The sequence below is a fragment of the Lissotriton helveticus genome, chromosome 6 (genome assembly GCF_964261635.1).
Source record: "Lissotriton helveticus chromosome 6, aLisHel1.1, whole genome shotgun sequence".
Lineage (NCBI taxonomy): Eukaryota > Metazoa > Chordata > Amphibia > Caudata > Salamandridae > Lissotriton > Lissotriton helveticus.
The window spans coordinates 231,941,143-231,961,985 of record NC_136067.1 but is presented as its reverse complement, the minus strand read 5'-3'; the positions used below and the strand labels follow the sequence as shown (position 1 = coordinate 231,961,985).

The window sequence follows — 20,843 nt, the reverse complement described above, 5'->3', positions numbered from 1 at the left end:
TCGCAGTCCTGCCTTCAGCCTGTGGTGGTAGAACAGGCGAGCAACAACAGTTCAGGGCACCCAACAATGGCGTCCTCACTCCCTCGACGACTCAGGGCACGAGCGGCACCTGCGAAGCGGGGGCCGCGAGATGTGGCGCAGTGGTCCGAGATGCCAAGCTCCGCTCGAGGTACAAGGGTCCAGAGCCTCAGCAAGCACAGCAGTAGTCCCTCAAAGGCGGCCAAAAAACAACGTTCCCAGCAGGTATGGGCTCCACAAAGGTTTTATGTTGCAAGGAGGGGCGGGAAGAGGACCAGCTGCGGCCGATCAGCGCCGCACAGCAGGCTGGTCCTCGCAGTCCCGCCTTCAGCCTGTGGTGGTAGAACAGGCGAGCAACAACAGTTCAGGGCACCCAACAATGGCGTCCTCACTCCCTTGACGACTCAGGGCACGAGCGGCACCCGCGAGATGTGGCGCAGTGGTCCAAGATGCCAAGCTCCGCTCGAGGTACAAGGGTCCAGAGCCTCAGCAAGCACAGCAGTAGTCCCTCAAAGGCGGCCAAAAATCAACGTTCCCTCACTCTATCTATCACCCTCACTCTATCACCCTCACTCTATCTATCTATGTATCGCCCTCACTCTATCTATCTATTGCCCTCACTCTATCTATTGCCCTCACTCTATCTATCACCCTCACTCTATCTATCTATCTATCTATCTATCACCCTCTATCTATCTATCTATCTATCTATCTATCACCCTCTATTTATCTATCACTATCTATCTATCTATCCTATCTATCTATCTATCTATCTATCTATCTATCTATCTATCTCCCTCACTCTGTCTATCTATCTATCTATCTATCTATCTATCTATCTATCTATCTATCTATCTATCTATCTATCACCCTCACTCTGTCTATCTGTCTATCTATCTATTGCCCTCACTCTATCTGTCTATCTATCGCACTCACTCTATCTGTCTATCTATCGCACTCACTCTATCTACCGCCATCACTATATCTATCTATCCATCTATCTATCTATCTATTGAACGCCCTCACTCTATCTGTCTATCTATCTATCGCCCTCCCTCTATCTATCGCCCTCCCTCTATCTATCTATCACCCTCACTCTATCTATCTATCGTACTCACTCTATCTATCTATTGCATCACCACAGCATCACTCAGCACCACCACAGCATCACTCAGGGGGACCACAACATCACTATGAGCTACCACAGCATCACTGAACGCCACAGCATTACTCGTCGCCATCACAACATCACTGAGCGCCACCACCGCATCAATCTCTGCAACCATTCAAAACAACCGGGTCGAATATGTTCTCTCAATGTTTCAAGCTTTATTACAAATGTAACAAAAAGATGTTAATATTTCACTTCTGTTCTTGGATGTTCGTCACAATAAAATACACTGAACATAATCTTCACAAAAGTTATTTACAAAAGTTTAAGCTATTGCCATTATAAATTACAATAACTTTTATTTAAGTTTTAATTATTAAAAAAAAATTAAAAGCCATTGTTATTTGTCATATCAATACATCTAAGTCACGTAAATACAACACATATTGCATTACAAATGCTATAGGTGTCACATTTGCGAAAATTAAAACTATTGGCATTGTAAATGACAAAGCTAATAATTTCGCTGTTTTCAAAACCAACACATAAATAATAAATTTGTCATTTACAATACCAATAGCTCAAACTTTCCTAATGCAAGACCTATTGCGTTGCAAATGCTTGTTTGATTTTGTTGCTGGTTTTTAGACACTGTACACTGGGGAAGTACCATCCAGTGTCCACTCTATGTGCTCTGGCCCCTAAAAAATGAAGACATTGTCTAATTCCTGATTGGCATATTTAACTTGCTGTACAGCGATGCTATAGGTTGCAAAAATACACCCAGGAATTAAAAGTTACAGTCATCTGTGGACTGCAGCACCTATTGTCCCATCCACACAGGAAATATAACTTCAGTCCTGCCACTGTATGTAGCCCAACAGCTGTATTGTATACCCTTCTGTGTGAGCTGTTAAAATACTCCTTGTTGAGCTGTTAAAATCCACCCTTTAAAATATTATCAAGTTTCCCTTGGCTAGACCTTGTAGCCCACAATGTAGGGTACATGGGGCCTCATTTATTAAAAGTGACGCAATGCGTGAAAACAGCGATGCGTCACTTTTCACTGCGCTCTCCCTGCGACACTAACGATGCATCATATTTACAGTATGACGCATCATGTCGCAAGGAGTTACAGATACGTCAGTATTTCTGACGTATCTGTAGGCGCAAAAGTGACGCATTGCTGGAGTGTGTCACAAAAGTGACGCAACTCCAGCAATGTGTACTTTCACATGGGCAAGTCCCATGTTGTTAGTTCCTGCGTCAGTCTTACCCCTGCCATGAGGCAGGTGTAAGATTTTGACGCATTAGCGTCCAAGAAATGGCGCAGTGAAATCTATAGGATTTCACTTCTATGACCCTTTCTTGCGTCAAAATGCCCCCCTTGCATACATTATACCTTGGGCAGGTATAATGTAGCACAGGGGTTTACAAAGTTACGCATCTACCTAGATGCATCACTTTGTAAATATGGTGCAACAAGGCACATTTTTTACTCCTCTGGTGCATCACAAAAAGTGACGCACCAACGGCGTAAAAGTGACACAAGGGCTCATAAATGAGCCCCATGGTATTTAAAAGTGGGGCATTAAAATATATATCAACGCTATTTTCACTGCAGCAGAACTAGCTGCACTATGTATAAAATCGGAGTACAGATTAAAATTCTAATACTACATCTCAGGAGTAGGACCAGTAGAAAAAAAATTAAATCACTATTTGTAACAATTATCGGAAATCCATGTTATTATATATTAAGGAGATGTAACACTGAAAAAATTGCTTTTTTGCTGTTTAAAATTCCAGGAGGCTAATTTGCACTAGCGCTCCAGCTTCCCCAAGCTTGTGCTAGTGACTATCACTGGAGCGTTACTTTTTCTTGCCACATTGTCTACTAGCATCTTTGAAAATGAATTTCTTTGGGTCTTCATTCGGGATATTTTGTGTTTTGGTGGCATTTTGCTTATTCAGATTTTCTATAGTTTTTATGAATTGGAGCAGTATTGTTTCTGTGATGTTTTTACTGTTTTGCTACATCTAAAAGCTCTACATATTTTCTTAAGTTAAGCCTGTCTGCTCTGGGCCACAGCTACAAAGAGCTGATCTCAGGTTTGCATTACTGAAGCCTTTGTATGGACTTGACAGGTTAGTGATTTTGTTTATTTGGTAGATTGCCATCCACCACCAATTAATAATTCACTTTCCTACGTATTCAGCGACAGGATCCAGAACTTGTGTTTAAGCAGTACCACTCAGTTTTAAAAATAGGAATTAAAATTCCCAAATATAGTTAACAGCAAAAACGGACTTTTGATTTTTAATTGGCATAAAATCTTTTATTGGTCATTTTTGATTATTTTTCGAAATTATCTTTGAGTTCTATTTTTGCAGTCAAATTCTTATTCAGAACCTGGAAGTGGGTCTGAATACCCCAGCAAGAGTCTATGTGGTGGAGATGAAGGTTATCTGCATGAAAAATATGCGAAATAGAGGCCTGAATAGGACGGTGGACTATTAGAAAGCCCTCAGTCCTGTAAAGAAGTAAAAAAAAAACAGAACTCAAGTAGTGGATGCATTGTCTCAAAGAAGCTTCTGATGTGCACCTTTAAGGGTATGAAGTGAGAGTGTTCACTGCCGGAGCTCCTCACAGCTAGAGGCTCACCTGATGGAGTTTTATTACAAACAGTCAGAAATGGGTCATCAAGCCAACCTGGAAGAGAAGAAGATTTTGCTGGAAGAGAAGAGATTGGCCTTAGACAGAAAGGCCAGACTGGGGCTTACATCCAGTGAAGAAGGTGGCAGCAGTGGTGAGATGTCTACAAGACAGTCACATACCCCTCACTTGTCCAAAAGTATTGTGTCAGTCTTTGTGGTGGAGAATGACATTGACAAATGGTTTGCCTACTATAAAAATGCATTGGGAAGGCACAGGGTAGACACGGATCAATGGGGTGCTTTTTTAGTGCAAGCTGGTGCCAACATTTGGAGGGATACAATCCTGATTTGAGAATAAAGAATAGCTGTCCTAAATACACATACATGAAAGAGGCCCTAGTGCAGTTGTTTGCTTCTACATCTGAAGAGTACCGGAAGACATTCTGGAATACACAGAATCACAACAGTCCTGGGTAGATTTTTTAGCTATTCGATTGAAAGCACTGGAGGGTTGAATGAAGGGTAATAGAGAGGATACTTATGATGGGGTATACAATTTGATTATGACAGATCTGATCTTGAGGAAATGTTCTTCATGGTTGCACCAGCTTTTAGTGGACTTCAATCTAACTGAGCCCAGAAAGCTTGAGAGGGCAGCTGATGTATGAATTTGCAATAGAGTGTTCAAACGATCCCTGGAGGGAGTCTCAAGAAGAGGTTCCCAGATTCTCACATGTTAAAGGAGGGAAGCAGCAGATTTCAAGTAGAAAATTCCTTAGGGTTCCAAACTTCTGAAAAGGAAAAAGAGGCCCAACCAAGTGCTGAATAGCAAGAAAGGAGGAACAAACCAGGAAATACATCTTTTAAGAGGGGTACGGGCTTTGCCTGCCTGTACCCAGGCCACACAAGGGGGATTTCTCAAGCCCCAAGAGGAAGGCTGGTATGATTAACACTTTATAGGGTGAATATTATAGCATTAGAGGAGGATTACCCAAAGGAGGCTCTAGTATAACTTAGCAGTGAGGAGGATCCAGAAGGCGTCCTGGCAATACCTGAGAGTTTTATAAAGTACCACCACCTTATGCCATTGAATGGAGCCCTAGTACCTGCTCTGCAGTATGCATGTGCCAGCAATAAAAAAAATTGGAAAGGTTGATGTTCCAATAACAGTGTCTGCCAAGACAGGTTTGCAGGGTAAGGAATGTCTATGGGTAAATTCTGTCCAGCTTGTGACGTTAGTATCCCTACAATGGGAGATGGTACTACCCAGAGTAAGGTAATTGGCAATCCTGTTATACCCTTAGACTGCATCCTTGGCAATGAGCTCCCAGCTGGAGGAGCGGCTGCCAAGGATGGCCCCAAAATCACAGATTTCTGGGCGTACTGTACCCAAGCGTAGGATGCAGCACCCTTGGACAACAGAAAGGGGTAGGAAGAGATGCCACTCATAGTGTGAATACCAGAAGCCCAGCGGTTTCATGTTCTTATAGGAGAAGACCCCAAGACTGGCACTGAGGAGGTCATTTCACACCTAGAAGTGCTGCATGAATGATCACACAGACAGGAGCCAGGCAGACATCTACTGAACATAGAGTGAGTCACCCTTAAGGGGACTGGGAATCCATTCTAGACATCCTGGGCTGCAAGGCTCCTGTCCGAGACAAGCGTACAGGCCCTGGGATGACAGAATACAGTGCAAGGAGGGTGTCTTTATCCTGCAACAGTTGCCCCCGCTCTAAGAAACCTGAGGCCATAGAGACTTCAAGAGCAAGTACATAACTCTTTACCAGTGACATGACTTGATGTGAGTCCTACACAAGGCACCAGATTGGAGTGTCGACCTATCACTGGATGGCTAGGATCCTGATTCCTGATACTGGCAGCTCTCAATGGCCTTTTGCTTTTTATTCAGATCTGTCCCTGACCAGGGGACAGAAGCCTGACCAGGGAGGCAGGATAGGTGACGTCAAATTATTCGCCATATTGATGATATTGACCTGCTGCGAAGCCTCTAGGCTAGGTTTAACTCTAATCCTGGTGTGGTCTGCAGATGAGAATGATGTTCCTGTGGTTGGGGCTGAGTTTGACAGAGTGGCGGTACTGTCCAAGGCAGATTTGATGGCAGGCCCAAAACTGTGGAGGAAGTCTGACTTCCCCGTACTGGGTGGACCTGATAGAAGGACGGGAGGCTAGAATTGACGCAGTGTTATTTCAAATTGTTCATGCTTAGATGCTGAGAACTACCAAGGGAGTGACTAAGCAGCTCTTTACCTTTTGTCTAGGAGGGACTGTGTAGGAAATGCCCCATTTTGAAAGGTCATCCCCATTTTATGCACAATTGTATTGCCTGTGCACACTAGGGCGCTGCTGTCCTGTGCCAAGTGGATGTGCTTTGATCCTTAAAATTGTCTGTTCTTCATTTGCATATTTTAGCTTTTCTGTAGAGATATTATGCCATCCACTAGTGTGCCAGAGGAGAACGTGGCTTCAGGCCACCTTTCTAGCATTACTGCTTCCATATAAAACCTGCAGTGCAAACTGTTAATTAAACCTTTTTTAGAGGGAAAGCCCTCCTTTTATTTATTTATGAACTACCCCCCTCAAGGCCTGTAGCCTCCAAGCTATGGTGCATGGTTGAGGTATGTAAAATCTGGTTTTTACCATGTCCCTATTGTGACTAGGCTCTAAAATATATTTTTGGTGAGGCAGGCCTGGCTGTCTTGCGTGGAGAATCAGAGTACCATTTAAAATACTGTTTTGTTATGGGAAAAACTACAATAAATATTTAAACCACTCTTTTTAATAGTTAATAATAAAAGTTTAATTGAATTTTGAAGTTGGATTGTAAATAAATATGAAGGAAAAGTAACTTTAAAAAAATTGGTCCCCTGCCTGAGGTTTCTGGAGGATAATTTGCATTAACTCTCCATCTTCTCATAGGTTAACGGGGCCTAAATAAGGTGTGAATGAGGTGTGAAACTCTTCCCGGGAGCGACACAATAGGTCACTAGGATTGACAGGCCGACATGAATAGACAGGGATAACTGCTTTGAGCTCAACACAAGGATAGATGCTATGGCTCTCTTGTTAACACCACAATGTCAGTTCCTACCTGCCATGTCTGTCTGAAGCAAATTAAAACTTCTGTGTTTTTCAAAGGGAGCAAACAGGATGACAGGACAATTTTGGTGTATCCCATGTCTGGTTGCTGAAGAACCCTCCTTTTGTCCTATCAGATTTCTGTCTCCTGGTTTCCTGTGGATATATGGCCTACTTCAAATTTGATTTTAGTGTTAGTTGTGGTTGTACACTGGTAAATTCCACAGTCCACTCCCTTACACACTCCCAGCCCTCAGAGACCAAGTCTACCCAGTTCAGTTTAGTGTGACTGTAGACCATTTCATCTTGACACTACCCTGTCACATGGCATTTTAGGCCTTTTTGCAGTAAAGCCATAGTCCATTTATTTTAAGACCAATATTTTGACCGCCTTTCTGCTGCACCTTGAGGAAACCTCAGAAAATTGTTCCCAAAATAATCAAGATCTCCTTTACAAATTATATCAGATTTTCAACTTTTAATTGGATCTTATTGCTGACTTGTTTGAATTCACAAATGCCTCCAGACTATGCTGTGAAATCTTCAATAATCTAGGTCCTGATTTATGATGATTTTACTGTGAGTAGGTGTGACTTAATCATCCAGGGCTTCTGGATGATGGTGACCATCCTGACCCTGTCAGAACCAGTCGCTCCACCCGCTCCTGGCCGTCCTCGAATTTCTTCCTCACAGTGTACCCTCATTTCATCCTCACTGTGTGCCCAGCTCCGTGTGGTATCGTACTTACTGCCTAATTAGCATCTCTGTGCCCTGCTGTATGTTTGATCGTATTTGCTGCCGTCCTCGCATTTCTTCCTCACTGTGTGCCCTCATTTCATCCTCACTGTGTGCCCAGCTCCGTGTGGTATCGTACTTGCTGCCTAATTAGCATCTCTGTGCCCTGCTCTGTGTTTGATTGTATTTGCTGCTGTCCTCGCATTTCTTCCTCACTGTGTGCCCTCATTTCATCCTCACTGTGTGCCCAGCTCCGTTTGGTATCGTATTTGCTGCCTATTTAGCATCTCTGTGGCCCGCTCCGTGTTATATCGTATTTGCTGCCTTTTTTAGCATCTGTGCCAGCCTGTGCCCCGATCCCGCCCGCATTGTTTTTTGTTGTTGTTACTTGGTGCCATTTTGTGCCCCAGCCCATCTCCTCCTCCCCGATCCCTGCCGCTGCTCCCCCGCGGCCCCACCCCCGTTCCCTACAGAATTCACAAGCGATCCCTTCCCCACTCGCCACCCCGCTCCCGCCTCCCAGCTGCTCCTCCCTCACTCCGCCCCCTCCACTATCCACTTATGTCAGATGCACCTACACGCAGCGGGCACGCGCAGCGGACGCGCCCTAAGCGCGCCAAAGGTAAGACCGTCTACGCCCGTCCGCGCCTGGACCGCGCCCAGCGCCAGACCCCCTGCCCCCTGCAAAATCCACTCCACCCACCTAACGTACGACGCCGCAACCCTCACTGCACTCAACAACAGCCGACTCCCCGACTGCCACCAAGCCGCCCCAGGACGCACCCATGGACCCTTCACCTGCCAATCCTGCAAGTTCGACTGCATCATGACCCACACTACATCCACAAACGCCAAACAGAGCCCCGACAACAACCACCTGAAGTGCTTCCTGCTCAACACCCGCTCGGTCCACAGACACGCCATTGAACTATGGAACCTACTAGACAACACCACGCCGGACGTCGCCTTTCTCACAGAAACTTGGATGAACGCCTCATCAGCGCCCGACATCGCCATAGCCATCCTGGACGGTTACAAGATCATCCGAAAAGACCGCATCAACCAGACAGGAGGAGGCATCGCCATCGTCCACAAGAAAACCATCCCCATCACGACCAGCTCCGACGACACCCTCACAACAGCCGAACACCTCCACTTCCATATACACACCGACCCCAAAGCCACACTTAGAGGCACCCTCATCTACAGACCACCAGGACCCCGTGCACAATTCAGCGAAGACATCACTGACTTCATCAGCCCACACGCCCTCCCCACCGAGGACTACATTCTCCTAGGGGACCTCAACTTCCACCTGGAAAATAACGACAGCAACACCATCTCCCTTCTGGACAACCTCGCCAATCTCGGACTCAAACAACTGGTGAACACCTCCACACACTACCCCGGACACACGCTCGACCAAATCTTCTCCTCCAGCAAACACGTATCCTTCAATCACACCACAGGACTCCACTGGACGGACCACAGCTGCGTCCACTTCAACTTCAGAAAGACCACGACCCACCCACAACAAGTCCCCCGCAGAAACTGGAACAAACTTACCACCGACCAGATCACCACATCACTAAACAAAAACCCTCCCACCAAATCATCGGACCCAAATCAAGCAGCCATCAATCTCGCACAATGGATCACCCACTGCGCCGACGAATTAGCACCCTTGAAAAAGCAACACAACAAGCCAGATAGCAAAAAAGCCTCCTGGTTCAATGACGACCTCAAGAACTCCAAAAAGATCTGCCGCACCCTCGAGAAAACCTGGCGAAAAAACCCAACCACAGACAACATGGCCGCCCTCAAGGATGCCACCTGCAAACACCACCAGCTGATCCGATCCACCAAGAAATCCGCATTAAAGGACCTACTCAACAACAACGCCCACAACAGCAAGGAACTCTTCAGCATCGTCAAAGAGCTTACCAATCCCAGCGCCGACACCAACGACATCACTCCCTCTCAAGACCTCTGCGACTCTCTAGCCTCGTTCTTCCACAGAAAAATCGCGGACATACATAACGACCAGTCCACCCCCCTTACCACCGAACTGAAGCCCCTCACCACCACCCTTTGCGCCTGGAACCCAATCAGCACCGAAGACACCATCCGCTTGATGAACTCCATTCACTCCGGATCACCAACCGACCCATGCCCCCACCACATCTTCAACTAGGCCGACTCCATCATCGCCCCCCACCTCCGGGATATCATCAACTGCTCCCTCAACACCGCTACCTTCCCAGAAAGCTGGAAACATGCCGAACTCAGTGCCCTCCTGAAGAAACCTACAGCAGACCCCACTGAACTTAAGAACTACCGCCCCATCTCGCTCCTCCCTTTCCCTGCCAAAGTCATAGAGAAGACCGTCAACAATCAGCTCGCCGCCTTCCTCGAGTCTAACGGCTCCCTCGACCCCTCACAGTCCGGCTTCCGAGCCAAACATAGCACCGAGACCGCCCTCATCGCAGCTGCAGACGACATTCGAACACTACTCGAAAACCTTTATGTATCAGCACTGTGGTTTCCAGGCATATATTTTTCCATGAAAAACTCAGAGTGTATGCAAATATACTTCTTTTTTTGTATTTCCTATTTGGTAAAAATGTTTTCTCCGTGCTCTACAGTGCAACGATTTCAGGCACAACTGTGGAGTCTCCCTACGATACAATATATGGAAAAATAAATACAAATATTGAATAAACTCGAAGAAAATGTAAACATATTTTTACAATAAATCTAATGTAAGCTATTTGTATGTGTTTATTTTACATATAAAACAAAAACAAATTTGGCAGTACTATCAACATCATTTTTAAATACATCTTTAATGTATATAACTATAATTAATTAATTTAAAATCGCTTTTTAGAGCTATAAATTGAAAAATACATTCTCAAATAAACAAAAATGTTTAATTATGCATTAATAATTATTAAAAGTGATGCATAGAATGTATTTAACACGAACAAAGCCAACACAAGGAGATGATGGACGGACCACTGAATCATTTCAGACACTCACCCCAGTCACAGAACTGGGTTGTATCCATCATTGTTCTTTAGCTCTCTTCGCCAACCCAGTTCAGACCCAGCCACATGCAAATCAGTCTTGGTCCTGTGTCTCATGGAAACAGTCCAGACCGAACTGCCAAGCCAGGTCTTCCCTGGATCGGAAATAACCATGTTGGGACCGGTTTCAGAGTAATACCCCTCATTAGCCAGGCTAGCTTGAATCCAGTGGCAAAGTGAGCAAGGGACCCACATTGGTGCATACCATGCCAACTTAGGGCAAACAAACTCAACACAAGGAGATGATGGACGGAGCGCTGAAACTTTTCAGACACTCACCCCCAGTCACAGATCTGGGTTGAATCCATCATCGTTCTTTAGCTTACTTTGCCACCCCCGTTCAGACCCATCCATATGCAAATCAGTCTTGACTCTGTGCCTCATGTGAACAGTCCAGACCGAACTGCCAATCCTGTGCTCTCCATGGCACTGGAGTCAAGCTATCCTGGCTGATGAGGGGTAAAACTCCGAAACCTGTCCTAGGATGCTTTTTTCCAGTCCAGGTAGGACCATGCCGGGCAGTTCGGGCTGGACTGTTGCCTTTGGGCGCAAGGTCAAGACTGATTTGCATATGGCTGGGTTCAAACAGGAATGGAATGGGGAGCAAAAAACTGTGGTATTTAGGCCCAGATCTCTTTAACCTGATGCGTGCGGGCGGAATTCCGCCCGTACGCTGGGAATCTGTAAAGTGCATGTTACATGACGAGCTGGGCTCGTCATGAGCGTGCGAGGAGGCTACCTCATGACGAGCCCAGCTCGTCATGAGCGTCGAAGGGGTTAATGGGGTGAATGTGTGACATTCTTCTGCATTCTGTCCATCAATTGTTCTTTTTGCATAGAATGTATTTGAAGCATTTTAATTATATTCTAAAAGAATTATTTCTACATTAATTTTTTGAAGCAAAATGCTAATTAGCTTTTTTTAAATTGAATTTAAAGTATATACTATACTTTAAAATTAATTTTCACACTAAATGACACTTATTTATATGTCTAACTATCTTAAATAATTTGAATGAAAACATTTATTGGGACGGAAACGTCCAATGCCTGGTTAAAAACATGCACCACTGCCTTCAGTGCCCAGCCGTACTAATACTGATTTTGATCTTGTTGGACTGGAAGGGCCGCCCAAAGCGCTAATTTCATAGTGGTGGAAGGCTACTGCCTTCACCAACAGTTAAGCACTACAAGTACGGTGGTGGCAGCATACCGTGTAGTGATCAGTAGTAGTGAACATGTTTTTTTCCCCCTACAAGCTCACTCATCTTTTTAATTCTGCTGGTGTGTGCTTAACTCACCCTTAGCCTACATCAGGTCGATGCTGAGTACTGCGCATTGCAGGAGTAGAGACTTTGCATTGGATATATGTGTGCCTGGGAAGGGTACAGTACAGCAGTACTGTGCAGTTTAGTTTATATGTGGTTTTTGCATGTACTGAGTGTATGTATGCCTGTGAGGAATACTAAACATCAGAGATGTAGTGCTGTGCAGTGTGTGTGCAATGAAAACATGTCTGGGTGTATGTATAATTGCATGGAGTACAATGTATGATAGGTGAAGTATTATAGAGCATTTTACATGGTGCATGTGTGCGCTGGCACTGTGTGTGCTTGTAAACAGCACAGCCTGAAACAGCAACACTGACAAACAACAGTACTGACCAGTGTGCACAGACTGAATGGGTGTGCTGAATATATGAGAGCATGTGATTGCACAATACATAGAAGTAAGAGTAAGTGTGTTGATAATGTATTCTGGGTGAAAGTGTGCCTGTAAGGCTACATTACATAGACAATTTGGAGGCCCAGGTGTGCCTGGTAAAGGCATAAGAAGTACTCTTACTGTGTGCTGTGTGGGTTACACACTGGAGGAAAGGAGAAAGAGACTACCTTTTTATACTTCAAAAGGTTGCTCTTTGATTCAGTGATAGATCACAAGGAAGGGGCCTGGACACATCTCAGGAAGGAGATAGGGATGGAAAGGGAATCATAAAGAGTAGGGAACGGAGGCCAGGATTAACCTTTTAATGCACATATCACTGTGACTGTCATCCAGGTATGAACTGAGTTGTGGGACAATCAGCTTCGGAGTCTTTCTTGCTGTGAAAGACAGCCTTTCAAGAGGAAAGAAGAGAAAGAAAAGTGTACATTTCAGAAGAAGCAGAACGCCAGCATAAAATACAAAGGATTCAGGGGCATATGTACTAGCCCATATCGCCATCACGACGTCACTTATATTGACGTTGTATTGGCGATAGAGGCTGCGCCTTATGTACAAGGCAGCCTTAAGCCACTTAACGTGGCTTAACGCTGCCTTGTACATATGGCCCACTTTCACGCTATGGTTAGCGTGAAAGGAGTGGGCAGTGGTGGAAAGGGGTGACGTTGCACCCTATGTAGTGGCGTACATAGGAGGCAGCTCCAAAATTAAGACCAGGGAAAAATTGGTCTTAACATGGCAAAACTAGGAGAAATGCATAATTTCAGCTCATTTTTGTTTTTTCCATGCATGCTGTCTTGTGCAGCACACGTGGAAAAAGCAAAATGCCATTGTTTGTTTATGTGTAGGAAGGTGTCCCTTCCTGCACATAAACCAACTTTTTTTAAAATACCATTTTGTCACTTTCATGTGTGCTGCATGAAGCAGCAGACATGCATGTGGCAGGATGGCATTTCTAGGATTGTTTATGTGCAGGAAGTGAGGAAAATGATATTTTGCCTGACCAAATATGACCAAATATGTCCACTACATATACCCTATGTTACATGTGTGTGCATGTCACCCATGCATATTTCCCGTAGTGGCCTGAATCACTAGGCCTTTGCAATCATGTCCTGCAAGTCAAGTCATCAAGTCTCCCAAACGTTAAGCTAAAATGAAGGCCCATGTATTTGCATTTTGCATTGTGCTCTTTTAAATAAATATCGTACTGAACCCTTTTTGTGGTTCAGATTGAAACCACTTTCTGAATTAATGTTTACATGACTCCTGACACACTGAAGCTGCAGTTACGTCCCTCTGACCTCGCATACTTCTAGTTCAGCCGAGAGAAGCCCAGCAAGAGGCCAAGACAGTATTATGAATAACAGTTATCTGAGGAAAAGTACACAGAACCCGTCCGAGGGAGATAGGCCTAGCCATTCTGTCTCCATTTAATTAAATCACAGTGCTTGCACCCATAGAAAGCTCATGCAACGAATAAATATGCCCTCTCTGTCTTTTAGTGACGAACAACCTTTGCTTCTTTTGCTTGCTGACTCTAGATATCAGTTGTACTAGATGTGCTGGTCGCCTTGACATAAAAGATCTCTCTGCTAGGTTGTAAGTCAGCCTCCACCCAGTTACACGTCAATTGCACGTCATGCTCAAAGTTGCACAATTAGGGCACAGTTCGAGCTGGTCATGCCAACTCCTCCTCTAAGTACCCACCCACCTATGACACCTACCTATCACACACCTATGACTCATCAAGTGTACACCCACATGTTCTTATCTCATTTTCTGTCTTGCGCCTGCTCCTATGTACAAGGAGTGAAAAGTATATAATATGATGTTTTGTTATTAAAAGATCAGAAGACTCTTCCTGAACCTCTGTGGTGATGGAACATATTCTCCCTTTGACTCGAGTTATTGGAATAAAGCCCATTTTAACTCAGATACCACGGACTCTGCTTCTCACTTGATGCATGCTAATTGTTAATGCCTAGAAATTCAGCCAGGGTAATATTTTATTTACCACATAATTTGGCGCCCTTTCAGGGACATATCCCTTTCCCCACTCGCCGGAGTTGTGGGTCTAGTCTTTGCCCCCTTCTACAGCCGTGACGGACTTCAAAGCGCACCAGCAGGTCTTCCTGCCACTCCCTCAGGCCCACGGAGGAGGACGGACTGCGACCTGGCCTCCATGTGAGGCGGTGAGGAAAGCGGATCGTCTCAACCAGAGGCCCAGCCCGTGAGAGAGCAAGGTCCGAGGTCTCCAGAGGTCCACCTGTTCCAAGGCGCAAGCGTAGTCAAGTCAAGTTTCCGAGGCCTTCAAGTTTCAAGTTCTGCTTTCCCGGTGAGTACCACTATGGGAAATGTATCAAGTTTCAAGACGGGCCCACGGTAAAAGGTGGGCCCGGTAAAGACGTGTCTCATTCCTGAGACCGGTATGGTTGTACTGTATTTTCAGTGCACAAACTGTTTTTCAAGTACATGTTTAACTCTCTGTATCAGTTTAGGTTGTATCTGTATCTGTTTCAGTGTTTAAATTGTTTAGTGTGAATGATTGTTGATTGTTACAGTCTATTTTTGTGTATTGTGTTTCCATTGTATTGGTTTCTGTTTTCAAGATTACGTCAGATAGGGACCAGAAGAGGTTTACTAGAATAGACAGTTAAAATCCGGCCTAGAGACACACCTGGTCATTTTATGTATAATAAGCATGGGCTAAAGGCCATTTGGAAAAAGAAGTCAAGACCCTCTCAGAAAGACGCCATTGAGTTATGGCGCAAAGAGTCACATAGGAGAACAGAGAAAGAATTCAATAAAGCAGAGAGAACTAAACAAGCCAAGAAATGCCGTTGTTAACTGGAATTTATCCCGTTCTGTCAGAAAAACTAGCTAAAGTGACCACCTCAGAAAGACCCAGTAGGTAGAGAACGCCACCACCTGTACCCTTTAGAGTATGTAGAATTAAAGCCAACAACATCTGAAGAGTTCATTTCCTTGTATCTAGACAAGTCCCTTCTGGACTGCGAAAGTGCCTTGTGAGTAACTAGTTGGTTTATTTGTGAATTGCGCTTTGTGCTTAAGACTTGTGAATAGTTTGTTACATCCATGTGTGTAACGCCTTGTGAATGGCTTGTAGTTGCTTGTGAATAGCGACTTGAGATTAAGACTTGTGAGTAGTTTGTTGAATTTTCTTAAGTATAGCTCCTTGTAAATATGCCTTGTGAATAGCGTGTCATTTTTGTGACTTGTTGAGTTTCTTGTAAATATGGCTTGTGAATAGCGCCATGTGGTTATGGCTTGTGCAGAGCATGTTATCATCAGGTCCCTAGCCGTTACGTTAGGCAGGAGAGAGCTGGATCTCTTTCAAGTGCTTAGAGAAAATGTTTTGAAGATGTGCGTATGTGTTATGTGATAACGTGGAGAGATGAGTTCATGACTTTCCCATGTACTGCAGTCATTGGGGAATGATTGTACTTCGGCTGCCAAAGAGTTAATATCTTTTATTGAGAAGGCAGTATTTGTTCTAACAAGGTGTTGAGGGATTCTGGCGTTTTTTTTTGGGTGTTTGCGGGGGGCGTGTTTTTGAGCGGAAATCCGTACCCGTTCCAGTGGAGGGATTTGGTTGCTTTTTGGTGAGGATTTAGGGAATAGCTTGAACTACTGTGATGCAAAATTTGAAAAGGATCTGAGCTGTGGAAGTGGTGGAAAAAGCATGTTTTGTGCGGGGGTGCGATTTGCCATGTTATCCAATGGGCGTATTCAGTTTGCAGATTGAATGGTAAAATGTTGCATGGAGGGTAAAGGAGTGTTTTTGTGAAGGGTTTTGTCTTGGAATACTTGATTTAATGTGTTTAGCTCAGAGGACGGTAAAGTTGTAAATAAACCAGTCGAATTGAGATAAAGGTTTGCACAAAGAGTGCTTCAATGTTTTCACGGCTGGAAAGAAAATATGAAACAGACCCATCTTAGAATGTGCTTTAATTAGTGTAATAGAACAGTTTTTTTTTCCAAATAGGAATGTTTCTACAGGATATTTTTCCCAATGCAAGCTGCCCTTTAGAATAGCGTGTGACAGTTATCCCACTCACTTAGGAAAGTGGCTATTTGTAAATTAATGAACGTGGCCCTTTTTGATAGCTACAATACACTACCATCTTAGTGTATTGCTAAGAGTCCCCTACATTAGTTTGATTTGCATTCATTTAATTTCAAGGCTCACCTATGTACTTTGACAGACTGCTTCAATTAATATGTGCATAGAACAGTCCCCACTAAAATTAGAAAACATGGCCTTTTGAAAAAGTATGAATCTGGCCCTTTTAATAGGTAGAATAGAAAAGCTGACACACTTGCTTATGAAAATATTGGTTATGCAATGCAGAATTAAGAAGTTCGACATGTTATTTTCAAAAATGTAAAATATGGTGTGTTTCCATGCCATGATTGTTTTGTTCTGTTTATTGTTTCCCTTGCAGCTAGTAGCAGTACAGAAATATTTTAAAATGCTAGCATGTCACTCAGTTACAGAAAAATATATGTCTTTATTAATTTACTTTTTAACACGTTTTAAAGTTTGCTTCAGTTAAAGTTAGAAAAGCTCTGGCCTGGGAAGGGATATGTTATGACGTACAAGGAATGTGTTTGACCTTGAGACAGTCCGTCCGAGACCGAGATGGCCTGGTTCCCAGTAAATGTTTGTAAAGGGAGGGCTACTCCCTCTTGGAGCGAGCAGTGCCTGTCTTGTTGGCCATCCTCCAATTCTTTTCCGCGGACAATTATTGGCTGTTCTCCAGCTGAGTCAGGCTCTTCCTTGCAGCCAGCTTCATTGACTTCAGATAAAGTCACGCTTGCAAATGGATAGTTATTCCCCCAGTAGTGTAAACAGAATAATTGGCAGGAGTCTTGCTCTTGCAATGAGTTCAGCATCTGGCAGTCATTCAATTGTAGATCTCAGTGTAGCCCGGCTTGGAATTGATTCAAAGCTCCGAGCGCGAACATAATTCTAGAGGGAGGGGCTGTTTCTCACAGAGGCTCCAGCCTTCTGTCTATGACAAGTTTACTTTGGTTTTATTCAAATACATTTAGAGAACATATTGTAGGTAGTATGGTCATACTGTTCCCAAGATCTAGAGTAGGATTTATTGTAAAAGTGCAGAGGTTTAGGATAGAGGTTCCCCAATATAAAATAGTGCTTTTGAATTGAAAATTCATTTTTCTTTATTTATTTATTTCTATGTCATTTATTTTTGCTAGATTGATGACAGTGAGCCCTAGCATTTACAGTCAGACACTAAAGACAGTGTTTACATGCCTACCAACACAGCACTGACATTCTAATTACAGCAAGATCAGAACCAGACTGTGACATTGCATCTCTGACAGTCTTGTACTTTCTGTGTAAAGCAAGTGGTGTACAACACTTGCTTTTCAAGGAGGGTACACCAGGTAGACAGCTAACACAAGAATCATACAACTCATTACTAACCTTTCACAGCCCAGGACACAAAAGGAAGTACGTGCCTTTATTGGCCTCACTTCTTACAGTATGCATATCCAGCCAACCACTCATACAGTTAACTACACAGGAGGCAGCCATTTTGACTGTTCTCCCTAGGACACAAGAACACACCTTGGCATTTGAGAAATTAAAAAGAGCATTATGTCAAGCGCCAGTTTTAAGCGACTCCATGTTACAGTAAACATTTTATGCTTTTTTAATGCTTTTTTATTTATTTTTATTTATTTTTACATTTGACTGTAGCGAGACTGACAGGATATGAACTGACATTATTTCAACCACACATAGAGATCAGACGTTGTAACATTCTGAATCCTGCAACGCTTTTGCCCTCAAGTACAGTACATGCATCACCACATGACTGTGTGGAAGTAATGAATAAACCAAGACAAGACATGACAGATATTGCACTTCTGGGCCCAGACCTGACACTCTATGTAGATGGATCATGCATGAGAACAAGTACAGGAGAATTAGTAGCAGCGTATGCCGTGACCACAGAAGTCATAGAGACACAGAAAATAGACACACTGTCTGCTCAAGCAGCAGAGCTTATTGCTCTGACACAAGCCTGCATTTCTTTTTTGACCTCTCATGGTGCCAAGATTCAGCATGGCCAGCTTATTCAGGCCCTGTTAGAGGCCATACATTTACCTACAGCCATTTCTATCCTGAAATATAAAGCTTACACCAAAGTTACAGACACCATTACCCAGGGTAATGACCTGGCAGACCGAACAGCTCAGACAGCACAGACACCAACATACACGACAAGGACAGAGGTACCATTACTGACATAAAGCATGACAGTCAGGGATCCCACTCAAGATGTACTCGACATACAGACACATGCCACCACAGATGAGATAAAGAAATGGACTTTACAAGGAGGGATCCAGACTAACCAAGGTTAGATGACTAAGGGAAAAAGCACATGGTTTCTTTCAGGTTCTATGGTACAAGTAATCATATGCCCAACACATAGTCCCGCACACTTAGGAGAGAAGGCAATGCTAGACTGTTTACAGTATATTTGGTTTAACAAGCACCTATGTGCAGCAGTGGAGCAGAAAGTACGAACATGTACGATCTATTGTCAGTTCAATCCAGGTAAAGGCATTCCGGTGGAACAAGGCGGATTTCATCCTCCTGGCCACCCTTTTGAGGTTCTCCAGATGGATTATATCCAAATGGACAGATGTAGAGGAATCAACAAACATGTCTTGGTAGTTGTACGTGCACTGTCTAGATGGACAGAAGCATATCCAGTTCCAGATTATACTGCTGTTACAACAGCCAGACAATTAGTGCGCAGTACTTCCCCAGCTATGAATCACCTCATGTGATCTACCTCATGTGATCTATTCAGATAACGATCAGCCATTCTCCTCTGAATTAATGAAACAAGTGTCCCTTCGAGGAAATTCCATTGTGTCAGACACCCAGAAGCCACAGGCCTTGTAGAAAGACAAACCAGACAATTAAGACAAAAAATTGCTAAGATCTGTACAGAAATAGGCGTGGATTGGATGGGTGCCTTGCCGGTTGCCCTCTTTTACATGCGTATGGTAGCTCGTTCCAGAACAGGCCTATCTCCTTATGAACTGTATATGTGGGGTACGCCTATGCCTAGAAAGAAAATAACTGATGTTGACAGTAACATGCTGACAGATTACCTGGCTTCCTTGATTTCTGCACTACTCTCTTTTCATTCACAGGTTGCTGCTGCCTTCCCTGACACCTGACACCCAGGTCAAGGAACATGCCATAGCACCAGGAGAATTTGGACTCCTCAGGATCTTTGATCGTTCAAGTCCCCTTGAGCCACGTTGGAAGACGCCGAAGCTGGTGGAAGGACGTAAAGGCCGAACTCACCTTCATCACTACAGAAGACACTTTAGAACTTTGAAACTTTAAAAAAAAAAAGAACACTGACCTTTGCTGGAAAGTACCCCTCAGCAAGAGTATAGGTCTAGAGTGAGAACTAGCAAGTCAGACGTAGTTTAATTGTTTAAGCCCACCCGGTGGTGAATCGGTTAGACTCGATTCTGACATGTATAAGATCACAAACAAGAATAGTAAAAACGAGAATAGTAGGAAGAGAGATAAGAAGGAAGTATACTGCAAGAGATTACGCAGTAGATGTATAGTTACTTTAATCATCCTTTTTATTCTGTGCATTGTTATAATTGGTGTCAGTTTATTGCTACATGTTTTCTTTCCCATTTCCTCACATATACACTCTTCCAGTAACAGCACCGCAGAGCACACATTTAGTGACCTGCCTCCCCATGAATTGTCATATCGACTTGCACTACGTAACAATACCTTTATTCGAATGTTACACCATTCTCACCAGACCAGCAATGCGACTAATTGCTGGGTATGTGGCCAACTGCCCCCTTATCAAGAAACGAAGGGAGTATTGCCCTTCTACCCTTTACCGTTCTCACACAATGGTTCGTGTGGAGCATGGTTTGCTCTAATGACCTCAATAGATAGAAGGTACATAGCTTATTCAGGTGGCTGGATATACGGAAACCTGAATAAAGTAATGAATGAAGCATGCTTTCCAGACAAAGATGGATTCCCCCAAAGAAAGGGATCCGATTTAGAGAATGAAGAGTACGAACAGGGAAATGCATCTGTTAATTTTATAATGTTAAATGTTCAGCCAAAGCAAAATACAGGCCCACCGTTTATATCAGTCCTGCCAGCAAAAGGTGATTTATGTGTTAGTAAGAAAGGCTCAGTACATATGGGACACAGCGAGTGTAACACTGTAGTAGAGTTTGACGATAAGGGACTTTCTTCTTTCAAAACATCACGCCATACCTATTTCATTTGTGGTCAGACAGCCTATGTACATCTGCCCTTAGACTGGGGTGGGACTTGTTAT

General features: G+C 43.9%; 1 protein-coding gene across 5 annotated transcripts in view; it reads left to right on the top strand.

Annotated features, from left to right (window-relative positions):
• The window catches only part of LOC144762467 (adhesion G protein-coupled receptor F5-like), an 805,746-nt gene that overhangs the window by 678,987 nt on the left and 105,916 nt on the right, over positions 1-20,843 (top strand). The window lies entirely within an intron of this gene.